We start from the raw sequence: 6,000 nt of genomic DNA, 5'->3' as shown, positions 1-6,000 counted from the left end.
CTCCCCTTCCACTGCAAAAGGTTGATCTCTCTCCAGCTGGAGCAAGGGGCGCTGGAAGGATGCAATGATCCCAAAGCCAAACTGTGCCTCTTTCCTCTAACATTCCTCCGAAAAGTTGCGAAAGAGGTAGTCTCAGTAAGGGGTTAAGAACCGTAAAACCAGATTTACATGACTTGTGTACTGCATTTAGCATCAAAGCGCTGCACTCTGCCTTTCAGCAAAAGAAGTCTCCACCGCCCCCGCTTCCCTGTAAAAGAGGGAGGGCTGAATAACTGCAAGCCTAATCAGCAAACCCCAAGCTCCAGCCGCAGCCTCTGCATCTGGAAGGAAAAAGCGGCGGCAGGCGAGCCAGGGCAAGGGCTGGGCCAGGGCCGGGGCCGGGACCAGGGCCGGCCGCAGTGCCGGGCTCTGTGGCTCTGAACGCGGTTCTGGCCGCAAGAGTCCTCCAGCCCACGCTCCTCCCTTCCCCCTCCCTAAATCCCACCTCGAGTCCCGCGCCCTTAGAGGAAGTGGGTGGCTCTGCCCGGTCGCCAGCAGGGGATCGGCCCCTTCTCCCCACCGTGCCCCCGACTCGAGTTCTTCTGGGCACTGCCATCCTCTCGGTGCGTGCCCGTCTTCCTGCTGAAACGGACCCCAGTGGCTCCTGGGCCTCCCGGGCGCTCTTCCTTAGCCCCGCCAGCTTGAGGGCCGTGTCCAGAGAGCGGGGAGCTCCTCTCGGGGCGCCGATCAGGTCCCCGCGCCGCAGCCGCCGCCTCCGGCGTCTCCCAGGCTCGGCCTCTGCCGAGCCCGCTGCGGTCCACGTGGCTTGGCAGAGCTAAATTCGGCTTGCAGGAAGCCCGGAGCCAAGGGAAAGCCTAGCCAAGTCGGGGTGGGCGGGGCCGAACGGAGGCGCAGAGTCGGGAGGGGCGGGCACTGGGCGGAGGAAGGGGAGGGCCGCGCGCAGGGGAGGCGGTGGCTGGGCTCTGGCGCGCCCTGGCACCCGGCCCCGGCCGGCCAGGGAAGGCGGCCCCTCCTCGGTCGCCCCGCCTTTCACTCCCGTTACACCCGGGGGAAGGTGTTCCCGAGCCCTCTCCCACTCTCATCCCGCCTCCTCGCTTCCTCGGCTCCAGCCTCCGCCGGCGGAGCCCACTATGCCAGACAGTTTCGACACTTTGCAAAGACAAAGAGCCCTAGACCGGAGGGAGGAGGAGGAGGAAGAAGAGGAGCGGAGAGAGAAGGAAGAGGCGATGTAAGCTGGGAAGGGGGCAAGTGTCCGGGACACCCACACCCCTGTATTCTCCTCCGAACCCCCTCATGCCCAAATCCCGGAAACTCCAGCGTGTCTCCAGCCGTGGTAAGTGCGCGCGCGGAGGCGAACCCTGCTCGGGGTGCGCGGGGGCTGTGTCCGCCTGAGTTGGGGCTCGGGCAGTTTCCTGTGGATTCTCGGAGTGGAAGGTTGATTGTCTGGACCCGGGAACTGAAGGGGTGGGGAGGGGACTAGGAGGGTGTGACAGTGGAGCTGGGACTGAAGACCCCAGGATTCTAGTGGAAGACATTCGAAGGGAGACCCTTTCCTTGGCAGCGGCGACCAGGGCTTTGGGAGAGGAAGAAGGTCGGGGTGGAGGTTCGGGCTTAGGGGTCTTCGGCCGACACTGGAGGAGCTGCCTGGAGCTCTGTGGGGGAACCTACGCCAAGTCCCGGGCAGCGGTTCCCGAAAGCAGCCCCAGTGACATTGCACCCGGCGCCGGGCTGGGATCTCCTCCGCTGGGGCCGCCCGTGGGAGGAGACCTCGCTGGGTGGCCGGGCTCAGGCGCTCTCGAGCGGATTTGGGGTCACAGGCTGGGACACCACGGAGGCCGCCAGTGTTCTGGACGAGCGGCCGTGGGACAGTATCCGGATCGAGTCCCCCAATCCGCTGCAAGCAGGCGCAGATCCGGGAGGTGGCTATCGGCCCCGGGGACGCCGTCAGAGCGCGCTGCTCCGGATCTGGGGGTGAAGTTGACACCCGGGACAAGAGAGCTGAACGCGGCGTGGCGGACAGTGGGGGACGCGGGTGGGCCAAGGAGAGCACGGCCGGAGTCGTGTTAGTGGCAACTCGAAACTCTGAATCCGCCCCAACCCCGTGAGGCGTCGCAGCTCCCAAGAAATAATCTGACAAAAGTTAGCAACTTGCCTGTGTCTCTCGTGTGTGTGACCTGCGTGTGGGCAGGGCCACCCCTTCTGGGAGCGCACGGGGACGGACAGCGGTGACCCTGGGGCGAGGCGCTCTGGTGAGGGTACAGTTAGTTTGGAATCGGGACGGTGGCGCAACTTTCCGCTCCTCCTTTCTCTGCGCGAGTGTTTAAGCGTGACCTTGCGGGAGGAAGCGCGGCTGAACTTGAGATGGGGGTTGAGCTTGCGCCCCGGCTTGGCACAGAGACGCCGGAGCGCGCCTTAGCCTGGCCTTGCAGCCGGGTCTCCCAGGAAGCGTGTGGGGATCGTCTGGCTCTGCTCGTCGGCTGGAGCCCTGACTCGCTCCTCCCTCCTACGCGAGGGTCCTCGGCGGCCGTACCATGCGCGGGGCTCGGTGGTGTGTTCGGCGAGGGGACACGTGCGCGCCCAGAAGCGCGCAAGGGGGTGGGGGTTGGGCAGGTCACTGCGTCTCGTGGGCTGGGCGAGTCCCGCAGAGGGAGACAGCCGTGACCCTGAGGGCAGTGACTGGCTCGCCGCGTCCCTGCATCAGGCATTCGCCCGGCTTTCTCGTGATTGTTTCCGGGCACCCCTGGCCTCTCCCGACCTCTCCCCCTCGCGGGTCCCCAAGCCCCTCAAGTTTGCGACGAGCTGGTTCTCCAGGGAGACAGCGAGCGCCCACCCCCGCTCTGCGGCTGGGTGTGTGTGGTGAGAGGAAGAGACGGGAGGAGGAGGCGAGGCCGACTCGCCAGCGAGGAAAACGGGGTGAGAGGGGAGCCGGGTTTTCAATAGTCGCCAGGGCGCCTGGCACGTCGTAGGTGCTAACGCTGTGTTCATTGACAAGGCCCCAAGGTGGAAGGTGCTGGCAGGGGCCCGGACGCCCCCTTCTTCCCTTCCAGTCTCTAAAATGGAGTTCAAATGTATCGACTAAGCCCTTTAGGCTTCTAGACGTGCCTGGAGCACCTACTACGTGCGCGGCTGTACTCCTGGCCTGTTCGTAGAAGCTGCGGGCGGAGCCTCCTGGTTTTCTTTACCCCGCGCTGCCCAAGCGCCCAGAGGCTTCGAAAAGGCAAGGTGCACTGCCCCCTGCCGGCTGCTGTGGAAACTGCCGCTTGTCTCTGCGGTGGGGAAGGGGCGCCCAGTGCGGGGGTCCCTCAGTGCCTTCCCGCACCTCCCCTTCCTGCCCCAAACATTAGGACCCCTGCCGGCTGTTTTCTGAAATCCCATGGTTGGCTGAAATGACTGACCAGAGTTCACCACTCCGTGCCCCTCAGCCTCTGTCAATATCTGGGTACAGCGTGGGGCCTCTTCTAGTCTCCCGTCTCTCTGTCTCTGTCTCTCTTTGGTCGCCAGACTTAACCTCTCGGCGTCTCAGTTTCTATATCTGCAAAATGAGGCCAATAATACATTCTCCAAAATACGTTCTGCATAATAGCGAGTGGCTATAATACATATAATTAAGTGAATGTGTGTATGTATAGGTAGTTCATACTCTACATGTGTGTATGTGTATACCTTGACTTCAGGTCTAGGGAAAAAAGTTCCATCGTACACTTTTTGCTAAATAAAGAATGAATAGAGGGCTCCTTCTCCTCTTGCCTTTTCAAAATCCCACAAACCCTGAAGTTTGCTTTCCCTGCATTTTTCTGGGCCGGCATTTGCTGTTTAGAGTCTGATTGGACAAGGCCAGGGCCTGGGCTTGAGCAGGGCCTTTGTTGCCTACCTCCCTGGCTGGGAGGCCACAGCACCCCACCCAGGGTGAGAGAGAAAAACAGGAAGCGTTGCTAGAAGTGATGGCAGAGGAGGGTTTCTTAGGGAGTGTGGAGTCTGTTCCTCGAAGCTCTGCAGCAGCAGGCGGAAACTGCCTTCTGAGCAGCCTTCTTGCTGATTGTAGTCAGGGCTGTACTGCCCCCCTTCCCTGGTGGCGCTCACAGCATTGGCTGTCGCTGATCTGGAAGCCCTTCTTATGGGGATGAAGTCGTCTGTGAGCTTGACAGGAACGAGTCCTTCCTAGGTCCTGGGTCTTTGGGGGTGAGGTAGATCTCTGTCTCCCCTCCCCACCAAGCAGCCCCCGAGCCAGGACACCACCCAAAGGCAGGCAGTTGACATTACCCAAGGAGGGGCCCTCTCCCATGTGTGACTCTGAGGCTTCTGGTCAGGTAACCTTGCTTGAGTCAGTTCCTGTGTAGAAGGTTGCTGACTCAAAGGGTTTATATTTGGGTAGAGCTTTGGCCAGGGATCTAAACATTAACTCTAGGCCCCTCCCACACCACCAAAAGCAACCAGGAAAGCAAAAAATAAAATCCACCAGTCATCTTGTAAAAGCTTTCCAGTGAGTTCTGTATGCCTGTGTGCACTGTGCACACACTCCACAGGCCGATGGAAGAGCTGGCCCGGTCACAAAGAATTCTAGAATAAGACTTACATGCAGCTTCGTTCAGTTTTGTAAACTTTGTGGAAACTTCAGCATCCCTGCTGGCACACCTGAGGAGCTGAGAGCTCTCTTCTGCTCTAATTTGGTCACAGGAGCCCAGACTGGGGCCCTGTGAGAGCCTGCATTTGAGTCCCAGTGGCAGCGCTCAGTTACCTTGCAACTTGGCTCCCAAACTATTGCAGGCTCTGGGTCTCAGTTTCACTCTCAAAATAAGAGGCTTGGCTGGGCACAGTGGCTCAGGCCTGTAATCCCAGCACTTTGGGAGGCCGAGGTGGGTGGATCATTTGAGGTCAGGAGTTTGAGACCAGCTGGCCAATGTGGTGAAACCCTGCCTCTACTGAAAATACAAAAATTAGCCCGGCATAGTGGTGGGCTCCTGTAGTACCCAGCTACTCAGGAGGCTGAGGCAGGAGAATCACTTGGACCCGGGAGGTGGAGATTGCAGTGAGCTGAGATCGTGCCATGGCACTCCAGTCTGGGCGACAGAGTGAGACTGTCTCAAAAAAAAAAGAGAGAGGCTTTAGAGTTCTGCCCGTCACTGAGGGTCCATTAAAAGCTTCTCTTTGTGAAGACAGCCACCACCTGATTTATGTTTGCTTCAGCCAGCATCATCCTCAAAACCCTCCCAGTATCACAGACAACCCTGGCTTGGGGCAGCTGGACTGTCTACTACCCCATGCCAAGGGCATCTCACCTCTCAAAGAGTGGCCAGGACCATTCGGAGCCCACACCCGCTTGGCAAAGTCATTTTCTAGCAGTTCTCAACGCTAGATTTTGAAAGCAGTCCCAGAAGTTTCAGACTCTGAGGTCTGAAACCTGACAGAGCCAGGGTGCCATCTGTGGGGACTCCCAAATGGTACATATTGCAGAAGGAACCCCAGTGATCTCACTAGGGCCTGTTTTGCTTCCCATCCACAAGCTGAACATGACCTTAGAAATCACTTTGGTCAGCCCTTTCACTTTAATGTAAAAATATTGAGGCTCAGAGGGGAAGTCACTGGACTGTAAAATCTGGGGTTTTATTGTTTATTTGGTCTTGTTATTGGTGGTGGTTGGGTTGTTTTGATTTCAGCTGAGCCAACATTTACTGGGAACTTATTACCTTCCAGGGGCACCATGCAAAGTGCGGAGATACAGAGAGGAAAGACTACTCGATCCTTGTTCCTTGCTGTCCCAGAGGTCACAGTGCTGTGGGGAGGGGGACAAGGACATACCCTGCCAGGCTGCGTATATAGATACACAGGTGCTAAGCAAAATGGGAATGGAGAAGGGAAAGGTTCCCTCCACCTTGAGAGACCCACAGAAGGGTGTTCTAGAGATGGATGAGTCAGACTGCAAGAGAGCAAAGGTATCTTCCTGAATACATTCAATATCAAAGCATCATGTGCCCTGTGTGTGCGAAATAATAATAATCATAA

General features: G+C 58.5%; 1 protein-coding gene across 2 annotated transcripts in view; it reads left to right on the top strand.

The window, feature by feature from the left end:
* The first annotated feature begins 1,073 nt into the window (after nucleotides 1-1,073).
* ST3GAL1 (ST3 beta-galactoside alpha-2,3-sialyltransferase 1) overlaps nucleotides 1,074-6,000 on the top strand; it is a 116,527-nt gene continuing 111,600 nt past the window's right edge. The window contains exon 1 of one of the 2 annotated variants that reach the window (XM_055349125.2): nucleotides 1,074-1,333. The gene's annotated coding sequence lies outside the window, so the exon portion shown is untranslated. The remainder of the gene's footprint in view (nucleotides 1,334-6,000) is intronic. The other variant, XM_063709524.1, reaches the window with a different exon arrangement.

Source organism: Gorilla gorilla, chromosome 7, assembly GCF_029281585.2.
Source record: "Gorilla gorilla gorilla isolate KB3781 chromosome 7, NHGRI_mGorGor1-v2.1_pri, whole genome shotgun sequence".
NCBI lineage: Eukaryota > Metazoa > Chordata > Mammalia > Primates > Hominidae > Gorilla > Gorilla gorilla.
The sequence above is the reverse complement of the archived record's forward strand: the minus strand, read 5'-3'. Positions and strand labels throughout refer to the sequence as shown.